The sequence below is a fragment of the Lepisosteus platostomus genome, chromosome 16 (assembly GCF_059453375.1).
Source record: "Lepisosteus platostomus isolate fLepPlt1 chromosome 16, fLepPlt1.hap1, whole genome shotgun sequence".
Classification (NCBI taxonomy): domain Eukaryota; kingdom Metazoa; phylum Chordata; class Actinopteri; order Semionotiformes; family Lepisosteidae; genus Lepisosteus; species Lepisosteus platostomus.
The window spans coordinates 5,098,757-5,125,535 of NC_142626.1; the positions used below are offsets into that span (position 1 = coordinate 5,098,757).

Below are 26,779 nucleotides of genomic sequence, written 5' to 3' on the forward strand. Positions count from 1 at the left end.
GTGGAGCAGGGCGGTGTGCTTCCCCGTGAAGCACACTCTCTGAAAGGCCACGAGCAGGTCCTGGTGATAATCCGTCAGCTGGAAAGGCATGAATGGCGCAAAGACACCCAGGCTGGACTCATCCAGGCTCCACTTCTTCACCAGCCCACCTTCGTACAGAGCATGGACGCCCTCGCTGTGGATGGCAGCCAGGTCACTCAGGGCCAGCTCCTGGCAGGCCTCGTCGCTCCTCCCCAGGAAGAACAAGGACTCGTCTGACAAGGTGTGAGACGCCAGACCAGCCTGAACCTACTCTAGAGCGCTTCGGTCATGTAGTTAATAAAGATCGACGGGCGATCCGTAACGCCCCAGCGGATCCCTTCCTTCTCCCAGAATCGCTCCTTGATGACCAGGATGAGTTCAGTCCAGCTTTTGTAGTGGAAGCTCCGCAGGGCCTCTCTCTTGTGCCGGGAGAGTGGGGGGTAAAATCTGATGTTTAGAGCTGCCTTGGCTGTGAAAGGGAACAGGAGGGAGTCTGCCGTCATTTTGACCGAGTTGTCCGTTTTGTGTTTGTATGCAACCTGGACGCCCCCTCTGGTCTGATTTATTTCCAAAACTTGAATTCAGAAGCACACAGCTGCTCGAAGGTCTTGACTCACAGCCTGAGGCAGCAGACCTGTGGAAACAGATCAGAAGGACAGATCATTTTAGTTATTTTTATGTTCTTTTTTTATCACATTTCTCATTGTTTTAGGTAAGAGTCACACATTCTTCTAGAAATTAAGAGCTGCAGAAATTCTCATTCAGACATTCTGTATCAGGGATCATACTGTATAGTTCACAAGGAATTCCAACATCCAAGAATCAGGTGCTTTGCAGATGTTTGATTATGTAATTATTTTAGTTTTATCTGCTTGGTTAAGAGGTGATCGGACGAGGAGGCTCGACCTCCAAACAGAAGCAAGTGAACCCCAAAACCACCAGTGCAGAAAGAGACAGAAGGAATATTGAAATACTGACATAACATTAAAGGAGAAGGCGGACATTAAAAGCTGTGTGGCACTCTGAGACAAAGACTGACCATTTGCCTGTGTGTCACCTGAGCGACACTGTTCGTCCCAGAGAGCAACTGGGCCCATCAGTGTGTCCGGTCTCACTCTCTCTGTCAAGATACCTGTTACTAGCTGTGAACAAGCCTGTTACAGCCAGAACTGATCTGTAATCAGTAAGAAATGCAAGAAATGGTAAATATATTTGAGACATGTTAAAACAAAAAGGTCAGATTACAGGTATAAATGAATAATACTTGACTTTTTATGCATCTTATTTGAGTAACTTTTTATGTGAGTAAAAATACAGTTTGTAGGTATGATTTTTGAGTCGTGTCATTGCTACCTGGCAGTACTGGAGCCCTGGATTCAATTTCCGGGATGATATCTGCGTGGAGCTTGCATGTTCTCCCCAGGCCCACTTGGGTTTCCCACCAGGTGCTCTGGTCTCCTCCCACCATCCAAAGACATACTGGTAGAATACCTGGCTGCTGGGAATATTGACCCCAGTGTGAGAGTGCGTGTGTTTGTGTCTGTCTGCCCTGCAATGGAATGGCTTTCATACAGAGTGTATCCTGCCTTGCACCCTTTGCAAGTAATGCATGTAATATAGAATCATATTGTATTCTGTATATATGTGTTTTTTTCTTCTTGTATTTGTCATTTTTTTTCTATCTCTGTTATTTCAAGCACACCACAAAAAAATGGTTTGGTTTGGCATGATGTTTATGTTGACATTCTGCCCCATTACTGGTTAAAGTGGTTAGGAAATGTATGGATGGACTTTTCTGTGCCAAATGGAATCATGCTTCTAATGAGCATTATGAATACCACAGATATGAGATGTGATCAGTATCTTGCTTTCCAGCCTCATAATCAATATGATTGAAATGAGAAATAATATAATTATATTTCTTTGAATATTGTGACTGTGTTAAATGATCTCTTACAGTAGTAAAATAAATCTCTCATAAAAGCAAAATAAAACTTGTAAGTGCACCTGCAGTAGGTCCCAGCTGCAGTAGTGCCGTCACTGTGCAGTCCTGCTGAGGAAGGTTTTTGTACAGCTGTGTAACACTGTGTTAACAGAACTTTACTGTTGATGTAGTGAGAACTCTGACAGTAATAATCTGCTGCATCTTCAGCCTGGACTCCTGTGATGGTCAGAGTGAAGTCAGTCCCAGATCCCCTGCCACCGAAACACTCTGGGATCCCAGTATGACAGATAGTTGCATAAGAGATCAGGAGTTTAGGAGCTTCTCCAGCTTTCTGTTGGAACCAGGCTAGGTGATTATTACTATGCACTTCAGGACTGGTTTTACAGCTCACAGTGACTGTTTGTCCAGGGAGAAGAGATGTCACTGCTGGAGTCTGAGTCACAGTAACCTGTTCACTGGATTCTGAAAACAAGACAAAACACAGGACATGTAGCAATTTAATAACTTGAATGCTTTAGTTTTCTTTTAGCTATTTTACATTTTTCTGTTACGCTTCCTTACATAATATGCTAAGAGCCATATACTCTGTTACAAATTAAAAGCAGAGATGAGGAGAGTCCAGAGGAAGATGGTGATGAAAGTCATTCTTGCTGTGGGTTCTGTTACCTTGAAGGGCAGCTCTCAGTCATGAAGTGTTAAACTCACAGGGCTATAAACACTCCCAGAGCACTGAAGCATGTGCTGCCAATGCAAAGTGTCTCTTCTATGCAAATTGCCTTCCTGGCTTGACAGAGCAAGATGAGCAGCTTAGCATCAACACTCACAGGACAGCATGACTAGGCAGAGGGCAGCTTTATAAGGAGCAGAGGATGAGACACAATCAGCTGAGCATTTATTCCACTCAACACAGCTGGAATTTAGTGGAGTGTGGAGAGGCTGGTTAAAACAGCACTTGGCTCTGTGTGCACAGACACAGCAGGACTGAAGAAGTAAAGTTCAGAATTATTAGGCATCAGTTAACTTTTTCTTAATGTTGAGTGACACAGGTGAGTAAGTCCCTCCTCAATTCCAGCACTTTGTGTGGGGGCTGGAGAGCGAAACATTGAACAGGACATCTCTGATTTCAGGGAGAGACTCTGGGTGAGTGAGCCTTCTAGTGGAACCAAAGTGATAGTGTGTTCTATGAAAATACATTTACTGAAATCTCCTCCCTATAGATTGTCTTTTCAATAGCCAGAAAATGATTCCTATACAGTGTGTTTCAATGGAGCACATGTTTGTCTTGTCCGCTTAGACAAAATGCTTAAAGAAGGTACAAACTGCTCAGAGTCACAGGGATACAAGAAACAAGGAGGCTAGTGGGTCCATCTTGCTCTCTTATTTTAAGTTAGCTAATTGGAAGGCTGTGGGTTAACATCCCTGTTGTTGTGCCCTTTTAGAACACACTTCACCCAGATTGCTGCAGTAAAATGCTTGGATGGATCAATGGCAATCTTAAAAATGACAGCCAAACTAATTGGTGATTTTTGATGATTAGTGGTGTTCTTCCAGCCTCGTCTTGAATAGAATCACCTTCAACACTGCAGCTATGACAGCTTGTGCCACACACCTACACTTCAGTGTGTAAAGAAGTACTTCCTGTTTTCAATTCTATAAAATCTCTTTCCTCTCCTATTACTTTCCCGGGATCCAGCCTAGATCCAGGTGTTGATCTTGACATAGGATATTTGATAACCTTAGACCCTTTCAGGATTTTGAATTTTCAATCCCGATTCCTCTCCTGTGCTCTCTGTTTTCACTGTGAATAATGTCTGTGGTGCATTTGGTTTCATTCAACATGTTTTGGCCACAATATTTAATCAGAAGCATGTCTCCATTAAAAGTTCTTTTTAAATTATTATTAAGTCTTTTTCAAATATTTTCTAGGCAGATATTATACAGCAGAGATGTCAGACAGAAAGACGGGAAATGCCGTGCTTCAGCAGCTTTCAAACGGCCTGGCTAAAATCAATCAGAGCCAATTACCTGGAAAATATAAGGTATGGTGCTATTAATTTACACTGTACCCGAGGTTCATGTGGCCACTGAAGATGAGTGAGATCACCTCAACCTAGTCAAAAAGAAGAACGTAAAGGCCAACACTTACATCCGTAAGTGGCTAAGCCTCCCACAATGTCTTTCAGAGAAAGGACTCTTTGGGAGGAACACTCTCCAGCTTCCTATAAAATCTTTAAGCCTAGGCCAGAAGCAGGAGAAAAGCTTGTTAATCATAGAACAAAGAGAGTCCAGCGCCCAGATAACAGAGGTGTCAATGCACAGGTGCATACTGGGAGAAGTTGTACGGCACACGATGACGTGTGGAAGGCAGTGAATAGGCTGCAACACCAGGAGGTGGTTGGCTCAGTCCAAACAGGTTGAGCAGGAGTCAGATGGGGGCAGGCACTTCGTCTGTGGTCCAAAGCCAATGAGAAGGAACAGAAGGAGATGGTAGTCATGGAAGCAATAAAGATAGAAGAGGAGAGATGGAGGGTGTCACATGGACAACAGGGGAGCAGGACTAAGTGGGAGACTGTGGTGAACTGGAAAATCAGCTGGAGGGACATGTGGAAAGTCCCACAAGCATGCTTCAGCTTCCTGATCAGGGCAGCCTATGACATTTGGCCTTGCTCCAAGACCCTCCATTGAAGTTACGGGATAGAGGAGGCCTGCCATTTTTGCAGTACCCTTCAATACTGTAACAAGTGGTGTGAAGAACCCTATGCAGGTCGGGTGGCGAACAAGTCCAGTAGGGCAAGGCAAAGTCGGAGTCAGGTAGCCAGGAAGTGTCATTATCCAGGGAGGCGTTGAGAGGTTGCAAACAAATCCGTAGGGCGGGATGAAGACGGAGTCGGGTTGGCAATCAGTGTCGTATCCAGGAGGCTTGAAGAAAGGGATCGCAAAGGTTTCAAAAGGGAAGAGCTCAGGAAAATAGTAAACTGTTTAGTACCGAGCGCTGAAGTGAAGGTTGAGGAGGTTTAAATAGCAGGTGTAGTGAGAAGCGAGAGACGTGATAGGATGACTAGATTGTGCATTGTTGTATTTTGGGAATTGGATCGGGCTGGTGTCTGATTGACAGGGTTCATGGGAATGTGCCGGCAGTTATTCGCATTATGTGAGAGTGCGACAAATACAAGCCTCCAGCATATTCTGATAGGCTGCAAGATGGCTCTCTCGCTGGGCCGATACAGGTGGCGATACGCCCAGGTCCTTGGGAATCTGGCAGAGGTGCTGGAGACCAAGCAGCAGGAGGCAAAGGGAAAGAGGAAAGGAAGTGGGACAGTGCAGGAGGAGGGTGACATCAAAGATCCTCACACCAGGAGTGGAGTGGAAGATGGAGGTGGATCTTGGCGGGCAGCTCCAGTTCCCTAGAGGAATCTGCAGCACGGCACTGATATAATGGTGTGGGCAGAAGAGACCAAGACTTATGATTTTTCTTTCTCTTCTTGTATCTATCTTTTTGTATCTCTGTTATTTCAAGCGCACCACCAAAAATTCATATCAACCCAAAGGGACGGTTTGGCATTAAAGTTTACTTGGGCTTTGCGCACCTGTACTGGGTAAAGTGGTTAGAAAATGAATGGATGGAGTTTTTGGTGCCACTAGAAAATGCACTTTTCACGAGCAGGAAATTAAAACCCCTTGAATATGAGAGATGTCAGATATGATCAGTATCTCTCTCTACAGCCTCACACTCAAAATGGTTGAAATGAGAAATAATATAATCACAGTTCTTTGAATATTGTGACTGTGTTAAATGATCTCTTACGGTAGTAAAATAAACTTGTAAGTGCACCTGCAGGAGGGCCCAGCTGCAGCACTACAGTCAGTGAGCAGTCGCTGCTGAGGGAGGTTTTTGTACGGCTGTGTAACACTGTGTGAACAGATATTTACTGTTGAGGTAGTGTTCACTCTGACAGTAATAATCTGCTGCATCTTCAGCCTGGACTCCTGTGATGGTCAGAGTGAAGTCAGTCCCAGATCCACTGCCACTGAAACGCTCTGGGATCCCAGTATAACGGGAAGATGCATCATAGATCAGGAGTTTAGGAGCTTCTCCAGCTTTCTGTTGGTACCAGGCTAGGCGGATATTACCATACACTGCAGGACAGCTCACAGTGACTGTCTGTCCAGAGAGAACAGATTTCACTGCTGGAGTCTGAGTCACAGTAACCTGTCCACTTGACTCTGAAAACAAGACAAAACACAGAAAATGCAGCAGTTTAAAAACTATGGTGCATTTTAGGTATTACACACTATTTCTGTAAAGCTTAGCTCACATAATATGCTAAAAGCTACTGTATATGTTCTATCACAAATTCAAAAAACTATGTTTGAATCAACACCCAACCATGTACTAAATCATACCCTGAGTACAGATGAGGAGTGTCCAGATGAAGATGGTGATGAGGGTCATTGTTGCTGTGGGTTCTGTTGCCATGAAGGGTGGCTCTCAGTCATGAAGTGTTCAACTCACAGGGCTATAAACACTCCCAGAGCACTGAAGCATGGGCTGCCAATGCAAAGTGTCTCTTCTATGCAAATTGTCTTCCATGGTTCAGCAGCACTTGTAGCCAGTCAGTGCTGGAATTACAGGCTTGGTGCTGTGCGTTGTGACAGAGCAAGATGAGCTGTTTAGTATGAACACTCCCAGGACAGCAGGACTAGGCAGAGAGCAGCTTTATAAGGAGCAGATGATGAGACACAATCAGCTGAGCCCTTATTCCACTCAACACAGCTGGAATGGAGTGGACTGTGGAGAGTCTGGTTAAAGTAGCATATGGCTATGTGTGTGGGGCTGTGGGCCTGGAGAGAGACATTGAACAGGACATCTGTGACTTCAGGGAGAGACTCTGGGAGAGTGTGCCCTCTGGTGGCACGTTCCACCCACCTACACTTCTGTCTATAAAGAGATACCTCCTGCTCTTGATGCAACAGTATAAACACTCTTTCCACTCTGTGGTGCTCAAACTGTGGTCCAGGGCCTCTCCTGGGAGTCTGAACTGGACACACCTGGCTTGACTGCCTGGTCAGTGTCCTGTGTGACTGGAATGCCACTGGAGCTCATGTGATTGGTCCAGTGAGCAGGGACGGCCCTGGGCACAGCAGAACTAGGACACTGCACAGGGCCCTGAGGCCACCAGGGGGCCCCCTCGATGTGCAACACAACATCTTTTTAATCGGCAAGTTCTAATGTGAGCAAAATATTCTCTATAGTGGCTCTTTCTGTTGCAGCTGTGAAATATCCTGACGGAAGCAAACCGATTCACGTTTCCCACAATAGTACACAAGCCTGCTGCAAATCAGTACCGCCTGTCCAAACAAATACATGACAGTGAATGTACAGTACAAAAGACTTCCACAATTATACATAATCTGTTATGCTGGGCCCGTGGATGGAGAAAGGGGCATGGCGAATTAATCATTGCCAGAGTCTGTTCAGCGGTGAAGGTTTGTAGATTTTATTGGAGGATAATGATGGAGACAAAAAGGCGGTGGTCAGCCGAGCTGCGCGGGTGAAGTATGTAGGAGAACAACAGCAGGAGATATGCACAGTGAAGCAGGCAGGAAGTCCTGGAGAGTGTGGAGCAGGAGCCAACACACACTCTGGGGTAGAGGACTCAATGTCAGAGCTTAAATAGTGTGAGCTTCCCTTAACAAGGCGATAAACCCGGCCTGGGCTCATTTGGGATGGCCCTGATGAGCTCCTTCCATGTGTAAGGGATGATGTTAATGCAAGAGGACTGGAGCTCGCCAGGGCCTCACATAATCAACATGAAAACATTCTGTTTTCCTTACAGTATCTCCTGTATTTCATTAAATGGGGGGTTGTAAACCCAAACTCCTGTAGTCTTCAGATTGCAGTCACTTTCCCAGTGACAGAGGCAGGAGCATAGAGGAGCTGTTCAAAGCTCATGATTAAAACATACCTGAAGTCAGCCATGACACAAGGCTGTCTCGCTGGACTAGCCATCATCAGTCATGCAGTGGGTCAACTATGATGTATTAATTTAATAGAATGTTTCGTTTATAAACCTTTCCTGTCTGATCAGACCTACTGATCTTACAGAGTGCACTTACTGTATTTCTTATTTAATTGTATTATTATTCATACAATTCCTTTCTACAAAGGTTTAAATGCAGTAATTTGTAAATTATGCCTTGCTACCATTTTGAAGTAGAAGGGATCCTTTTAAAATCTTGGCTTTTTGTTCTTGTTTGTAACTTGTTTATTAAGTGTTCCTCAAAGCTGGTTAATATGCTTTCTAGTTATGTCATTCATGTATTTAATTGTTCTATAAAATAAGCTTGTGTTGGGAGCTGATATGAGCAGTGTCTGTGCAAATAATGATCTAGAGGGGCCCTTTTCCAAGATCTTGCCCAAAAACTGGTTTTAGGAAACTGACTAGTTTGTATCTGGTATTTAAATATGATGTAAAACTGAGTGTAAATCCTTGCATTTTTCCATTCAGTTTGGTTCATTGTATTAAGAGATTGTTAATTAGACTGTTATGTATAATTAATCAAATCATTTATAAATACTGAAAGAAAGCCATCTGGCCTTTTGTTTTGGCTTCAGTGATAGAGTGATAGATGTTGTTTCCTATTTAATAATTGTAACCTGAATTTAGTCTGTAACAGTATGCCTTTCTACACCTGGTTATACCTATCGAATGAGGAGTAGTGGAAAGAGACCTCCTCCTGGTCAATCTTGTTTCTTTCGTACTGCTGACTGGCATCACAAAGACCGAAGCTGTTCCTCTGTCAGAGTCTCTCCATACTGATACTGTGGAAAATATATGCTGAGAGTAATTAAACTACTTAAGAGATTAGTAAGGAAGATCAGCAACAGAAACTGCAGTCTTATACATAATGAATGTGTGTTAAAGCTTTTATGGGTCTTGTCTTTTCAAACAAGACAGGGGCAAGCAGAGATGACAGAACCTTTAGCGAACAAAAACAGACTGTGAAGGAATGGGACACAGTTTAAAAGATAAATCATTTTTAAAATAATTAAGCAATAATAGTTAAATAAATGGAGTACAGAGAACTGCAAATGCAGATCTAAAAGGATATTAGAAAGGCCACAAGGGAGATAGGAAGGAAAATTGAAATGGAGGCTCAAACCAAAAACAAAAGTTCTTTCAATCAGTTCTTTCAAAGAAACTGTATCCAGAGAAATGAGAGCTGCTCTTCAGGTACTGGAGAGACTCAAACATGAATAAACTTCCAGGGCCTGATGGCATCTTACCAATAGTACCCAGAAAAGGAGAGCTGTTCTTCAGAAGACACTGACAGAGCCCTTCCAGCAGCAGCTCAACACTGTTGCTGTACACAGGAGCTGGAGGATTGCTAATGCAGCGCCCATCCACAAGGGTGACAATACGGACCCAATTACAGACCAGATCACGTAACTTCTATATCATGTGAACCTATAGAAACAATTATCAGAACTAATCACTTACTGTATATGGAAATAACATTCTAGTCAAAATGGATATAGAAAAAGTTGGTTTTGCTTAACTACCTTATTAGATCAAGCAAGAGCAGTAATGAGCATGCACTGAGCATATGATATTGTTATCATTTAGATTTTCCAAAGTTCCTCATGAAAGACTCATTTTCAGTTTACAGGCAGAAAACACTCAGTGAAATGTGTGAGTATGGACTGAGATCTGGTGAAAAAACAGGAATGACATGAAGATAAAGAGGAAATTATCAGATTGGGGTGATATACTGTAATTAATGGAGTCCCAAGGGGAACTACTGTATATTTGGATAATTTATGTCAAGGATTTAGATTCTGGTTAAATTAGTCAATTTAACAAATGACAAGAAATTAGAAGGATTTGCTAATAATTCAGAAGCAGTTAATTTCATTTAAAAAGATTTGGATAAAACTCAAGAGTAGGTGTTTGCATGCAGGTATGGAAGTAAAAAAATAAACTATTGTATAAACATAAAATTGGAAACACTGAGCTGGAAGAGTCTGTTTACTGTATGAAAAAGACCTGGATGTTGTGAGGAAGCAATAAAAAAGGTAAACACAACTTTAGGCTATACAGTATTCTCACAATGTAGCATTATAATGTTCTGTTAAAATTGTACAACACACTAATTAGGCCTCATTTACAATACTGAACACAATTCAGGTCATCCTGTACCAGTAAATATATTGCTGCTCTGGAATCAATGCAGAGAATAGCAGCCATATGCAGGACTATGAGGGAATGTTATAAAAGTTCTCAAAACCTTGAAACACATTGAGAAGATCAACAGAGAAGCCACCTTTAAAGGCGCTATATAAAATAAAGTTTATTATTATTATTATAACACAGCAGACAAACCAGAGGACACAAGAGGAATATGTAGAAGTGCATTTCAATCAAGGAATAGAAGGCATTTCTTTGTTCAAAGGATTGTGGGAAAATGGAACAAGCTTTCTGGTCACCACCAGTGTGTAGCCCCTACCTAGCCAGAGTGCACCAGTACGCTCTCCACAGATCAGCTATTAGTGGGGAGGAGAGCAGAGTGATGAAGCCAGTTCAGAGATGGGAGTTATTGAAGCCATGATTGGTAAATTTGTCCAGGACAGTGGGTAACACCCCTACACCTTTTGAGAAACACCCTGGGATTTTTAATGAGGGCCTTGGTTTTACTCTATGTCTCATCTGAAGTACAGCACCTTTTTACAGTATAGTGTCCCCATCACTATGCTGGAACATGAGGACCCACACGAGTAGTATAAAGCGACACCTTTCGTCAAACTTTTGACAGGTACCACGCCCCCTTTTTCCAGCCAATGGGAGTCAGCGGTGGGTGGATGTCCCGCCCCCTTGCCAGCCAATGGCGTGTTGTTATGTGTGCATGTCCCGCCCCCTCAGGAGCCAATGGTGTGTCGTTAAAGGTCTGAACTCCCGCCTTCCCCCCGGCCAGTCGGTCCGGAGCCTCAGGGTCCCAAAGCCCCAAGGCGGCGCATCCCTCGCTTTAGGTGTGTGAAAGTGTGTATTGGTTTGGAAGGGGACCATGTCTGCAGCGGTTGAGTGCGCTCTATTATAAACCTAGGGAATCGGGTAGTTACGGCGGCGCAGGGAGTCTGGTGAGGGCCGCGAGATCCCGGGGTGTGAGCGGCGCCAGCCTCGGCCGGGTGGTCGAGTGGTTGTCCGGCCAGGCTGCTTATACGCTGCACAAGCCGTGTCTCAAAAGCAGCAGGGGTGTAAGCATACACACACACACTGACTGCGTAAAGTCTCGCGGAAAGAATTCACAGGACAAACACCATGTGAAATGTGAACCGCTTTATTTCAACAGTGGGGTTTTCAAACACAGAAACAGCGCAGCACACTTTTTACACAAGTTACAGACTCCAGTTTGCAAGTATGTGAAATGTGAACTGCTTTATTTCAACAGTGGGGGTTTCAAACACAGAAACATCGCAGTACACACGCGTTACCGGCTCCTGTTTGCATTCAACAATTAAATGTTGGTGCGGAAAATTAGTTCGGTACGCGTAACCACCACCCCAACATTGCTGAGAAACTTTGAGGCATCTGAAAAAGCATTCATAACCCCCTTCTACTCCCCATGTCTAAAGCCATGCGAACCACACTGGGCGATCCGATCTAGCAGAGCAAAAAAATGTGCCTGCGTAATCAGCCAGATGGTGTTACCACAGGTTCTGTGCAAAACACACTGTATTTTGGAATACACACTGTAGAACCCCCCAGGCTTCCGTTTCTGATCTGAAAACATCAGATCTGCAATAATTTCACTCAAGTTCTTGACATACACATCTATCTCTTTAACAAATTTAAGGACATTAGCATTCGACTCTTTGTTTTGCATATCAAGCTTTGTAGAGAGAAGTGTGTAAAGCACTCTTAGTAAGAATTCAGACGTATACATTCGAAATTCTTCATTCTTTGGACGATGGCACACCCGGGTCTGTAAAACAAGAGTGAAAGCTGTATTCACATTTTACATTCAGATCTTTTTTTTTGCGTCTGTAAAAAAAGAATAGTGTTTCTTTTGCAACGCATCAAAAGTCACGTCTACTAATTTTTCATCCAGCTGTCCAAGTATGGTGTGTACATACTCGTATGGGGAGCAGTCCTCAATTATGTTTTTCAGCAACTGTTTTATGCCCCACTCACTGTCATTTGTAATGGTGTACGAACCCAGACACCTGGCGGTGTACAGAACAGCCGATAAACTTCGGGCTAAACTGAGAGACTTATAAATTTCTAAAGCGGCAAATGTCACGTCTTCAAACCCATCTGTGTAGCCGACAGACAGGCATGTGTGACCCCGCTGACCGGGATGGTCAATCAAACAGGCCGGGCAGTCATCAACCAGGTATCATCGCTAGCACCCGGCAGTTCTTCAACATCTGGTACCCCAGCTGAACTCACACCCCCGCCGATGACCCCCGCCGATGACACAGGGTGCAGAGGGCAGGGTCGGGTTTTGCTAAAAAGAAGACCAAGTATTAAAATGACATACGCTAAGCGCCGATACAACAATTCCACGATCAGAAAAAATATTTTAGCCGCCTACCTCTTCACTTTGTAGAGTAGCGGACCCCGATGTTTCTCCACACAAAGAAGCCATCTTCGCAGCTCCCAACAAGGGGCGGTGTCTGACAGCTCCAGGGACATGCTTGCGACCCTGTTAGGCCGGAGCGTTTAAGAATATGCGCCAATGGTGTAACCACGCCTACATAACACAAGACATTTTTCAATTGGTTGTGTTGCTTTAAAACGACCCCCCCCCCCCCATTGTTTTATCGAGAGCGAAAAGTATTCACATATCAGTTTATAAGTTTTAAACTTTAAAAGTATTAACACACAATGCAAACACAAATGATGTGTTTGCCCAGAAAAGAAATTTTAAACACGCGGGGTTGGTCTTAAAGTTTTTAAAATAATGTAATAAGACACAGTTTATTTTTAATAACACATTCGCGACAGCTTTTTAGAATGTTTGAGATAAATTTCCACACATCGCAAGCGTAAAAGTCTTTAAGGTATTAAGGCAACAAATGATGGGGTGTTGTTCTTTATACTTTAACGGATTGGTCTTAAAGTTTTAAAATCACGTATTAGAGATAATTTGAGATGTTTTGGAGACGTGCGGTGTGTGGCGGTTAGTTAAAGGCTCTGGAATGCAGAGCCGGGTGGGGGGGAGGCTAAAATTGAGCACAGGGAAAGTTTATAAACATTTTATATTCATGTAAAGTTTTCTAATTTATAAGCACCACATGTATTTCGCGCAAAAATGTTCTTAACATCGCATCGCGAAAATATAAAACCTCAAAACGTCAAGCTTGGTTTGTGAACACGTCGCTATAAAGAATAGATACATTTTCTTATACCGTTAATAAAAAACATTTTGCTTGATAATATTCTTAGCGGTCTGTTGGTGAATCAAACACAGACACCGAGGCACATTTTTACCACGTTTTAACCGCTATGAAATTTAGACACCATTGTATGTCTTAAAATAATATAGATTTTAACATTATAATGGTCTAAAACGTTTTCTAAAATGTTTCTTAAAATAATTTCTACAGACCAGTACGTGCACGCCCAATGATACCTAGGATTAATGGTTTTATGGGGGGCCATGTGTGTTTCTTAGAAGAGAATGTTTATCGGTTTGATTATAAGTACCAGCGGTGTAAAAGGCGAAGTTTTGGCTGGATTCCCATTCTTACAGGCTCGCGTTATCGCCTAACTCGTCAGAATGGATCATGTCGATCAATTACAACAGTCTAAAGATAGTCTATTTACAAACTTAACACTGTTCGATTTGATAGACGAAGACGAGGACTCCACGAATTTCAGCGGTATGTATATCTGGCTTATTGTGAGAAAATTACAACGTCACAGTGCATGTCTCATGTTAGCTATAGTTGCAAAACGTTGTATAATATTTGTATACTAGGCAATATTGAATTATTAAAATGGAATTACCAGGGAGTTGTTCCGTGATGTGGTCGTGACTGTGTGTATCCATTCATTTCCATTAGCCCCGAAAACCACAGCTGTAAAAAGACCAGTTACCGCGCAACCCAACACTGGTGAGTAATTACGACAATGTTTTGAATAACGCTTTATGACCATGTGAGTCTTAAAGACACAGGGGTACTTTCTCCAAACCAATACACGCATGTGTCTATTCCGCAGACGCGGGCGAAGGGACAAGTCGCTACACGTTTAAAAAACCTCATTTGGGGTTTACAATACCACCGCAAAACCTTGTGGAGACACATGCAGATGTTCACGTCATACCAGAGGGTGCGGAGCATATTATCAGATCGCCTGAGAGAAGAGGTTGGTATTATATAAAACATTCTTTTAGCATGTCCATTTAAACATGTCTATAATAAAAATCCCCACAGTTTTTCTATTTTTTGGTAATTTGCGGTGTTGAATTCTTTCACTAATGGTATTTTCCCTCTCCGTGCAGACCCCAAACCTTCAAAAAGTAAACTGCGACGCCGAGCCAACATGTTAACGGGGTCAACGAGCTCAAAACGTCTGAAATCAACAATCAAAGGTTAATATAATTTAAGCGTGGTCAAGATGTGTTATGATCCACTTACGACAAACGTTACTTCTTTTGTTAGGATGTTAATTCGCTGAAAGATCCTAGTTCGCGTAGTTTTCTGTTTGGGAGTGTTAAAAAGACTTATTTTAAAACTGCTTAGCTTTTAAAGTTAAAAGCGACTGGTCTGTGCCATGGGTCTATATGCCGTTAACCATGCCGCTTGACCCAGTAGCGCCACCACAGTCTTAAAGGAAACCGGTGTAACAACATGTCCGGGTAACTTGTTCTATTCACCCGCAGCCCTTTGTGTAAGGATATGCCACATGTGTGGCGTTTTTATCCTAGTTATCGTAGTTTTCTGATTTTGACCGTTTAGATTTCATTGATTGTTGTGTTGAAAAGTCTTTTATTTTTATCACAGTGTAGTTTTCAGATTTTGAGATGTGGAGCATTGGCGTGGTATTAAAAAGTTTTTTATTTATTCACACAGCAGCTGTATCGACGAGCGGCGAAACAAATGTGGCGGAAATTTCGGACCCTAAGGTGGTGACTGCATCGGAGACGGCTGTTAAGACGCTGACCAAAACCAAACGTGTCAAGCCTGCGGAGCGAAATAATAACGCGCCTAAAGACTTGGTGCTTGGTGACTGCAATATTACTCAGTGCGGTATATTGCAGACTTAGTATCAAAGGTGGGCACTAATGAGGTGGAAAAAAAACGGTATTTAGAGAATCTAAGAGCCGCTTTAGCAAGTGTACATTCAGTGTTTCCAAAAACGATCCAGGTTTACGCCGCTAGCCTCTTAGACGTTTTTTCTAAAGAGGATGTCGATCTAACCTCTGGATTTCATTACCTCATAATGCTATTTCATTGAGCATTGGTGAAGAAACACAGGGATAAATGACTAAACATGCGGTCTAAAAAGTGTTTAAAAGACCAACCGCTTGCCAACATCAAGCGTTTGTACATAAATAAAAGAATTAAACTGGCAAAAGCATGTTTGTTGCGTTGTAAAAGATTCAGAGAGAGGCATCAGATTTCCCAAGGGCCGCCCGAACCACGCAATGAGAATGCCGTGGTAGAAAATAACTTAAGGCCCGAGGGTGTTGTAGCAGAACAGGATGTCGGTAACCGAGAACCGGTTGTACTGAACAATCTGAATCAGGTTGGTGGCGGTGCAGGGGCGAATAGAGACCCCTTAGTTTTCCTGGAGCGTATACGTAGTTATAACAGGTCTTTCGTTTTGTTAATCTCGACAGAATAGCCTCGTATGTACAGGCTATAGACGCTGTGCATGGTGCAGTCCAGAGAATATTGGATGAACTTTCTCCAAGCATCGGGGCGAATGATTTTGTACAGCTGCGTTTGACTGCGGGTGGTTTTAACAAACCCTTGTTCTCACGCAGGAGACAACCCGGAGAATTAAATGCTGCCGATTTTTTAAGCCACATCTCAGACCTCTTACAGAGCCACACAGAAGTTCTCACCGATGACAGCCTCCGATTAGTGGTGACGATAGTTAGGAATATGCAGGGGGGTGCCCGCCGAAGATTTAAATCCGTTCTGTACAGCCGGGTAATTGCTCAGAAAAAAGCGCACCTTATCGACTTACATTACACGGGCGGTAATCTGTGTTTCGCCGGGAGTGTGTACGGTTTGTTGAATGAAGGTTGTACCGATGGGGAAATGTTACAGGGCGCTAAACGAATGCACAAAGAGTTGGGTTTTCCAGAGAATCGGAAAATTAGTTTTGAAAAACATTTAAAGGTGGTCATTAAAATTTTGTACCACGACCAGGGTGATTGGAAATATTTTACAATGGGGCCCACACCACCAAATTCTAAAATACTTTTTGTTCTACTGCATGAAGAGCATTTTTATGGGGTTTTAAATATTAAAGCTTTTGTGGGGGCGGCGTATTTTTGCACTAACTGCCATACGGCGTATAGCCACAAGAACGCACACGCCTGTGTTAAAGCTTGTAAAACCTGTTTAGATCCCCAGTGTTGCAAAATTGATGCAGAAATTCAGAATTGCCCGACCTGTAAAGTCTTTTGTCGTAGCTCTCAGTGTTTGGCGAGACACTTTCGGAATGCGGCGACGGGTGTTAGTAAGTGTGAGCACAGGGTCTTTTGTGAGAAATGTGGGGTTTATTACCTCGCAAGTCACAAATGTAAAGAGAAACTGTGCTCGCGTTGTAACAACGTGATCGACACCCCTGACACACATTTGTGCTACATACCGCCTTTGGACAACCCCAAAATTTCAAACTATTTTTTTCGACTTTGAATGCATGCAAGAAACGGGGACACACATACCAAATTACGTCCACGCCCTTCATATTAACAATAAACGAAGCTGGGAATTTTATGGTGAAACTTGTCTAAAGGATTTTGTGTGTAAATTTATCGATAGACGTTTCAAAAACCATACGTTCATATTGCACAATGGCAAGGGATATGACAATTACCTAGTAATCAGACAGTTGTTAGATGAAAAGATGGACGTTGAACTAATTAATCAGGGTGGTAAGATAATGTGTATGACCGTAAAAGCTCTGAACATCAGATTTATCGATTCTTTACACTTTCTACCTATGAAATTAAGCAAACTGCCTGCCGCCATGGGGTTCCCCAGGGGTAAGGGTCATTTTCCACACTTGATGAACAGTTCAGAAAACCAAATTATGTCGGCCCGATGCTACCGCCAGAACGTTACGGCGTTAACTACATGCTGCCGAGCAAGAAAGGTGAGTTTTTGGTTTGGTATGAAGAATAAAAGGGAAGTGTGTTTAACTTAGCAACATAGAGAGTTGAAACGTTACTGCCAGTTGGATGTAACAATTCTAAGAGAAGGCTGTGTCAGGTTTCGGGATGAGGTCATGAATATGACCAGACAGACACCCGTAACTGAGTCAGGGGCCGCCTGCGTTGTGTGCATCGACCCCTTTCAGTTTGTGACCATCGCTAGTGTCTGCATGGTCATGTTCAGACGGTTTTTCAGGAAGAGACGATAGCGTTGCTACCCCATGACAATTACCACCGCCAGCAAAAAATGATTTTCTACACCCAGCATTCAGTGGCTTATGTACCTAGAACACACAGAGCCCGTTAAAATCTAACATGCGTTAACCACGGCCGGTGAGTTCAAGGTTGGTCCATATTTTTGGGATGGTTATGCTGTAATTGACGGAGTGCCGACGGCCTTTGAGTTCAATGGTTGCTTTATTCAGGGTTGTAGCGTTTGTTATTGTGAAAACGATTTTAATCCGCTGACAAACACTACTTTTGGTTGGTTGTACAGAAAGACGATGGTGAAAATTAATTTTCTCAAAATTTCTAACAGCTGCATAGTTACCAGAGCCTCTGCAACCGCGCGATTCGCTTTTTTTGGGGAGAACAAATGCGATTTGTTTGCATTACACAGCGCAGCCCGGTGAAAAAATTCATTACTATGATTTCACCAGTCTGTATCCGTTTGTGAACAAAACTAAAAAATACCCACTGGGGCACCCCCGAATAATATATAACAACTTTGGAGATTTAAAACGGTATTTCGGTTTAGCGAAGGTGAAAGTTTACCCACCCAGATGTTTGTACTTTCCAGTTTTTCCAACCAAAATTGTCAAAAAACTGTTTTTCACACTGTGTCGTATGTGTGCTGAAACAAAACAGACCACCCCCTGTGAGCACAGTGATGAAGATCGCGCCTTGACTGGTGTCTGGTGCACCCCTGAATCACAGATGGCCTTAGATCTGGGGTATAGAGTGTGTAAAATTTACGAAATTTGGCATTTCGAAAAGGCCTCACACGATCTTTTTACCGACTACATCAAACTGCATCTGAAAGGGAAACAGGAAGCTTCGGGGTTTCCAGAGTGGTGTACAGATGTCGGGAAACAACAAAGATATATCAGCGAATATTATGAAAAAGAGGGTGTCCGGCTGGACCCCAGCAACATTAAAAAGAATCCGGCCAAAAGACAGCTTTCAAAAATTGCCTTGAACAGTTTGTGGGGGAAGTATGGACAAAGAGACAATTTACCACAGACCACCATTGTGAGAAACCCCGATGAATTGTTCAGGTAGATGTGCTGCTGGACAACACATCACCAAGTTTGTATCAACAGAACCCAAGTCGTACGGGTACAAACTGTCTGGAGGGAAAGCCTGTTTAAAGGTAAAAGGCATTACGCTCAATGTGAACAATTGTGAAAAAGTTAACTTTGAGAGTCTGCGGGACTTGGTTTTTGACTATGGCGTTAACCCTTATGCAGAGTGCCGGGAATTTAAACACATTTCTATTCAACAGCCGATGATCGTGCGTGTTAAAAAGGATTGGCGCATTGAGACCCGGACCTTAAAGAAAACCTAGAAGGTGGTGTACGACAAGCGGGTGCTGCAAGAATATTTGACATCGTTGCTCTACGGATATTAACACGATGGATGTCAGGTTAAAACACCCTTTTTCATGCATTTTGTCCAGACCCTTGAATTGCGGTAAAAGTTATTTTATAAAACAGCTCTTGGAGAATGGTGATACCGTTATGACTCGTAAACCCGAAAACATAGTCTGGTGTTACAGCTGCTGGCAACCACTATACGCTGAGTTGCTTGTGAAATTTCCATACATTCAGTTTATAGAAGGACTACCGACGTTGTTTTCCGACGACCAGCTACTGCCGCCGGGTAGAGTAAATTTGATTATAGTTGATGATTTGATGGAGTCTGCGTGTGAAAATAATGAGATAGAAAAAGCTTTTACCAAATACGTACACCACCGAAACCTCAGCATCATGTATATCGTCCAAAATGTGTTTTGTCAAGGCTGGAAAAGTAGAACCATCGCTTTAAATACAAAGTACATAGTGCTGTTTAAAAACCCTAGAGATAAACTACAGATTACAACCCTGTCCTGGCAGATGTACCCCGGTAAAGCCAATTTTTTTTTTGAAGCGTTCGATGACGCTACTAAAAAACCTTTCGGTTACTTGTTGGTAAATTTAAATGCCGACACCCCAGATGACTATCGCTTGCGAACAGGTCTTTTCCCCCCAGATGTACCCACGGCTTATGTATTTAAAAAAATTAAAAGTCGGTGATCTCGCAACCACAGACTCAGTCGAAAAAACACGTTCGGGGTGTCGTCATGTCTTCACGCGTTCGGAGAAACCTGACTCTCTTAAATTTTCTGGTAAAAGCTGCCCCCAAGCAGCGGAAAGCTATTCCCTGCGGAGCTACAAATGATCTTGTACAGGCCATAACTGAAATCGCCTTAAATACCTTGAAAGGGAACATACCGTTATCTGCTAAGCTGTTTGGAACCTTGAAGAGAAAGCGTAAGCTTATAAAGACTTTGAGTAGAAAGGGTCTTTCTCTTAAAAGAAAGAGACTCTTGGTGAACCAGTCCGGTGGTTTTATCGGGACCCTGTTGAGTATTGCAGTACCACTGATTACGGGGCTTCTACAACGTCAATAATGGAGCACGCTGAAAAAATGTACCTGGTACCTCAGAAACAGCTCGATCGACTCCGAGAGCGGTCTGGGTTCGAAAGCGATGTAAGAAAAATAACAGCTCGTCGGTTGGATAATGAAATGCGTGACATTCTTCAGAACTCGCATCTGGCCGAATATGAAAAAGTGAAATTGTACAGCCAGGTGTTACAACGGTATTTGACGTTAGTACGCCAGGAGACTTCCGAAAAGGGGACTTTAACCGTTGTACTACCGGAAAATGCACCCACCGAACTATCACCCACGTTAGCACAACCGCCGTCATCGAGCGACGCTGACTTTGGGTATATTTTGGACAGCGTGTCTCAGCGGTTCCGGAGAAATGTGAGATATTCCTGAGATATTGTTAAAGACCATGGCCCGCAATGAACCATTAATAGCCTGGAATGAAAAAGGGGAATTTGTGTACAAGGGGGCACCCGTTGAGGGCTCTCACATGATTGATCTTGTCAGGGCTCTCAAGCAGCAGCAAGCAGTTGCTGTCGGTAAGAAGCCAAAAGGTTGGGATGTGTTCATGGAGGCTATGGGAGAAATCAACGTGCCGGGCACCTTGCTAGCCAATGCTGGTAACCGAGAGCTACTTGAAAAACTCAAGGCTGCCCCACTGGGGTGTGCAGCGTTGGTCAAAACTTTAAAACAACCGGTAGAGTTGTCGTCGGTCAACCCGGTCTCTAAGATAACCGCTGAAAGGAGATGATCATTAATACCTACAGATGCAGCAATTCAAAATACGCGGGCGATACCGCATTATTTTGCGGTACGCTGTACGCAGTCTACTGCAAGCTACCGGTAAATACCGCGAGTTACCGTAAATTCTCCTATAATACGACAAGCAAAATAATAGTATCCGGAATTTCTGCAAGGTGGAGCTAATAAAGCTCAACCTCTCATGTTTGAGCTGTGGCCATCAAAGTCTTTAACGAAGATATTACTAATAGTATTAATAATGAATGACCTTGGACAAGCTGTAAGTGTAAACTCAAAGTATTCCCCTGGTCCACATTCTTTTTTTCATTGACCGTCTTTGTAAAAGTAACACCACAGCATTTCACAATCACGCATTTGTTTCCAATCATGCAAAGTACAGTAATTTTTGAGAATCGATTCACCATGCCTTTCACATGCTCATAAAAGAGATTGATTTAGGAACATAAACATATTACCGTATGAAAACTGTACTGTATACAGTATGTATATGTATATTTAATGTCTTAACTGTGCCCGTTTAAGTATTGAATATTCATATCTAATTTTACCACTGAAGGGAAATCTTAGTAGCTGAGCATAAAAAGAATAGGAGCATACTGCAACGCGTGTGAAGGCCATAAACGATATTAATTTTGGAACATAAACATACAGTATATGGCTGGTCTTGGTACTTTAAAGAAAACATACACGAAACATGGTTTCATTATGACCAGAATCGGTCTTGAGATATTTTTAACTTGATTTACAGTATTTGAGAGGTATGTCTTAACACCGATACTACAGTGCTTAAGTACTGCTCACATATATGTTTCTAGGTTTATGTTATGCATTTCATACGGTCAAATTACTTTTGAGCAACTAATAAGAAGAGTGAAACGGTATGCGTTTTAGTTTCGTTTTGTGCTGGGACCCGTGGATTGATTAGAGATATCAAGTACATACAAGTCATTTTTTAAATGTTGTAGTTCGTCTTGAAAAAATGTAACGAGTACATCATCTATCAACAATTACACAGGTTCTGTTTCCATATTGCAGATTTTGGTTACGTAATATTATTTTCTAGATTTCAAGTTGTGAATATATGATTTGGGCAAACAGAGCCGCAAAGAAGTACATTATGGGTTGTTGTTTTTTTTTTGCAGTTTTATCTAGAACAAGCGATGCTTAGACCTTTGTCTGATTCTTGTGAAACTATCCACACGACAGTTACAGTACCTAGGAGTTGACTTCAGTGATGTCACTGATGGGATGTTTCTAAAAATCCATCCTCTGTAAAACGTCTTCTCTAGTTGTCCTGCATATGTATTCGCTAATGAAGCTGTGTTCTGAGCCTGGATCTCTACATTTCTGTATGAACCAGCTTAGAAGGCTAAAGACAGCTTGTGTTTAAATTGAGTGTAAGGCAATTTATGCTTCTAAAGTCATGGTCAGCATTTATTATTGTACTGTGCTGTAAACTTGTTCTGTGCCTAGTCACATTATTTTATAGCGTTTTTATAGCGTTATCAAATCCGGTGGCGCTGTGTGTTAGTTTCCTGACTCCCATGTCACATGGTCTGTGATTGAAACCTGTGAAACCGGTTTAATTCGTCACAGCCAGCACTCCGGAAGAGAGGGGGTTGTACTCGTAAAGTAGAAGCAGGCGAGATTTCCAGCGAAAGACACCTCCCCCTTCTTCAGGTGTGAGGGTCTTCTGCTCAGAATGAAATGCTAAAATGTAATGTAAACTAAAAATCAATGTTAGTGAGTTCTAAATAAAGAGGTATCCAGGTAACAGTGAAACGGGCGGACAGTCTGGGGAGATCGCCCGTTTTCCATGTAAATAGTTCCCTGGTTCCGCACCCCTTGGTGTTTCTCTCGCTCTCTCGGGTCACCTGATCATTAGCTCGAAAGATTTGAGTGCTTTGTGTATATTCTAATGGTAGTGGGGGCAGGGTGTGTGGGAACAGGTTTGGTTGAAATTGCATTGGAGATCTATGTTCTTCACACCTGAAACATTTTCTCTGAAAGCATTTTCTTCGCAGTTTAACCAATCTTGTTACAGCATGTTACAGTTTACTATTATTAACCATATTAATTTTAAGTGCTTAATGTAAAATATATTTTCATTGTTCAAATATACATTAAGTCTGACTATCATATAATAAGTTAAATACAAAACTAAAGAAAAAATAGGGTTAAATATAATTCAAAATATTTTGCTAACAATGTTAACTGTTTATGAATAATAAAATGTATTAACTAAGGAGTAGGATGGCACAGTTGTTAGTATGTTTTTTGTTTTGTTTCTTTTTCATAAATACAACAGTAGTACCTGATGTCTCAGTGGCTTTCAAAATTAATTTATGTATGCAAACCTGTGAACTAGAAAGATAACTAAGATATCCATCCATTTATAATGGTGGCAAAGTGGTTAGCATTGCTATCTTGCAGCACTGGGGTCCTAGGTTCAATTCCTGCCATCCTGTGTGTGTGGGGTTTACATGTTCTCTCTGGGTTACATGGTTTTTCTCCATGTGTGTGATATGACTCCCTCTCGCACTCCAAAACATACTGGTAAGTTAATTGGTTTATGGGAAAACTGGCCCTGGTGTGTGTGTGTTTGTGTCTGTCTGTCCTGTGATGGACTGGCGCTATGTCCAGGGTGTATTCTGCCTTGTGTCCGTTGCTTACTGGGATAGGCTCCAAATCCTCTGTACTGGATAAAGAGATTAGAAATGGAAGTAAAGGCACTGTGTGGATGGAACTATACACAGTGTTAGAAACCCACTATGAAATGGCAGCATCTCACTGAGAATAAAATATTTTATAGTGCTGGCTTAAGGAAACAGCCTTTCCACCTCTCTTGCACATCAGTATCCGTACCTAGTTATTTAAACAAATTGCCTCTAATTATAAACGTCTTAATATGCTGGCTCTGTAGATCCGCATCAGCTATGTTTGCCCATTCCTTCAATTCATGTGCATCCAACACACAGTTCAATGCCAGCAACTACACATAATCTAAAATACAATCCTTATTTCAGTATCTATGTAAACATATAGTCTGTTAACTTCATCATCTTCATCAAAAGTATGCCTAACCCCATTAGGAAGTGTTCTTGTTATAAGTGTATTCCTCAGCTTTCCCCAAATTATCTTCTTCTTGCCAACATCTCTAGTCTTTTATCCTGCAATAACTCAGCCAACACTTAAATCTCCAAAAGCTGCTTGTATTAATTTCTTTAAATCACAAATATCATGTGTAAATACTGGCCATGTAATACTCTGCATTGTGGAATAATAGTTTATTTTAAAGGGAACTAGAGAAACTAAGAACTAGAGAAATCAAGAAAGGTTTTTTTTCTAGAATTAATAAATGCATATCCTGTTCACTGGGGAAATTAAATCCACACTGAGCAATCTTCAATATGTTCAGAATATGACAGCAAGAATCCTATCAGGGATGCATTACACCTGTTTTCAAGTCCTTGCACTGGTTACCTATCAGATTTCGAGTCAACTTCAAAATCCTTATCCTCCTTATATACTGTCCTACAACTGTTATTATTGATCACCGAATCATTGTACTTGACATGACTTCATTCAGCCTTTCCTGAACGTCTATGACAGGCAGAGAGAGTACTGTTTCTGGTGCGATCTTTTACAGCTGACATTTCACTGTTTTAAACGAACAAGAAATTAGATTGCTCATAAATCAGTTATTCTATATAAACACAGCGTAATTGCCCTCCGAAAATCCTCTTTTTCTTGTTCGTTTTAGAGACCTTGATCGAAACTGAGTTTAGATGTCAGAAAGGATTTCTTTTCTCTGTATTTCCTACATTGCTTTGTCGAGATTTTAACTTTATATCTAACTTTATATCTAGGCTCAGATTTCAACTATAAATTGTACAGTAATTAATAGCAGTAAATACTGATGTTTTGCGCCCTCTTACCACAAAAATATATGTTTTGTAGTTGGGATTAACTTTATTTCATACGCGTAGCTACTCCGATTCGGACACCGAACAGTTAAAGATGGCGGCAAATCAGACACCCAGAGAGAGGGGGGGGGGCGTCTTCTCGCCTCCATAACTAAAATGCCAAAGAGGAGTGGCTTAAGCGACATACACAGTTGTGTAACTGACAGTTTGAGGTAGCCTATTGTGTAAATTTCGCTTTGTTGCTGATAGGTTAAGCTTTCGAATCTCTGCCCCAAAGTCATGTGACTGATTTTTCGCCCTGTTTCGTTGTTTAAACGCAATGATCACAAGCACCACCATGGTAACTGGGATGTGTAGTTTTTAATTCCGTTTGAATTATAACTGTACACACTGTCTTCATATTTGGCCAGGGCTTTAAAGAGAAGGCGCGCCAAAAAGTGTCGGTGCCGTCGTCTCCGCTTTAAAGGTACCCCCGTGCTGGAAGAATTTGACCTCAGAACGTTTGCCCAGCGTAGTTATAGTGGACATAAAAACAAGAGTTCGCTGGCATTATATCCTAGAAGACACAGACCGGCGCCAGACCGGTAAATGCTTGATGAACTAGGGATTGGACAGTTTCCAAGTGCTTGTACAATCGATGGAAATGTTCAAATAAATGTGCAAAAGAAATAAACAAAATAATCATTTATTTCTTTATCATATTGGCTAGCTAATGTCCTCTCTTTGCTAGTTAGTGGCTGTGTTTCTGCGTTGGGTAGCAACGGGTGACTGTTCTCAGGCGGAACATGTAAACAGCTTAATTTTCGTGTTAAATAATTTTTAAAAATTAAAATTCATTCTATACAGCAATCACATATTTGGGTACCGTTTCATAAAACTTTCATGCTTAAAATGTTTAGGGAGAAATGGAAGACTGGTGTGTATTTTTTCTTTAAACTATCAAGACCAGCCATACACAGTACAGTTTATGTACATACAGTAATGTTTATGTTCCTAAATTAATATCGTTTATGACCTTCAGATGCGTTATGCTCCTCTTCTTTTTATGCTCAGCTACTAAAATTTCCCTTTAGTGGTAAAATTCCATATAAATATTCAAAACTAAGCGGATTGAAATGTGCACAGTAAAGACATTAAATGATAAATCTTTTCACTACCAACCAATGCACCACGAGTGCCCCTGTCGGTCATTTTGGCCAGCCAATCACTTGCCCTGCGGTGCCCTACGGTGCCCTGCGGGTTGGTTACTGTACCGCGGGTTTTTATTGCTCATTTTGAATGGCTGCATCTGTAGATCCACATGGTTGTCTTTGTAACATTTTTTCTCTGGGTATGTGTGTTTGTGTTAAAATGTATATTAAAATGTATATTAAAAAGCGTGCGCAATATGGTTAAAAATGGCTTGGCTGTAATATGTATTAAAAAAGCTTGAGCGCTATAACAGCGAATGTATAATAAAAATATTGTGTTGATTTTAATTCATGTTTTGTGTTCTTTTTAAATAATAACCACACAGACGTCGAAATGGTTCGATTTCATTTTTATTTTAGACGGTCGATTAACATTTATGACATGTTTTAAATTGTCGTAAACACCCGCATAATTGAACATTCGTATTTTCAAAGGGCTTGAAAGGGTACAGGGGTCTCCGTCTCACACGACGTCGGTTTTTCAGAAACATTTCCACCAGGCAGTCATTCTGGATTGCATTCGTAGAATAAAGTTCTAAAATGTTTCTAAAAGATAAACCTTTACATCTATGGTATAGAAAAAAGACGCAATGTAGACCGCAGGTCACTGCAAAAGAATCTTGCAATTGTCTGTTGTTGTAAAATATGGAGTTAGCATTTCTGTTTATGAAATCAATAATGTTCTTGGGAAAGAAAAAAGGCTTCGGGTGAAAATCCGTAGGAGTCGAGAAATTCTGCACCCTCTTCGTCGGGTAAGTAAATAGCCAGCCAGTGTTCACCGTGGCGGTCGTGTGGGTGAGTATTAACTATTAAACACAACGGGCGCCACACCAGTCTCTCGCGTGATAGGGCATCACTAGGGAACACGCCTAGAAAACTGTCTCAGG

The 26,779-nt window shown here is 42.0% G+C and overlaps 1 protein-coding gene, 1 long non-coding RNA gene and 1 gene segment (V, D, J or C); all 3 read right to left on the reverse strand.

The window, feature by feature from the left end:
• The window catches only part of LOC148646745 (NACHT, LRR and PYD domains-containing protein 3-like), a 2,700,574-nt gene that overhangs the window by 639,281 nt on the left and 2,034,514 nt on the right, over positions 1–26,779 (reverse strand). The window lies entirely within an intron of this gene.
• Positions 1–26,779, reverse strand: part of LOC148646755 (Ig kappa chain V region Mem5-like) — a 364,474-nt gene that overhangs the window by 114,008 nt on the left and 223,687 nt on the right.
• LOC148646759 (uncharacterized) lies at positions 12,347–14,134 on the reverse strand. Its single transcript, XR_015927615.1, has 3 exons — positions 13,978–14,134; positions 12,560–12,718; positions 12,347–12,472 (listed from the first exon to the last, which is right to left on the reverse strand). It is a non-coding gene; the product is annotated as an uncharacterized LOC148646759 (long non-coding RNA).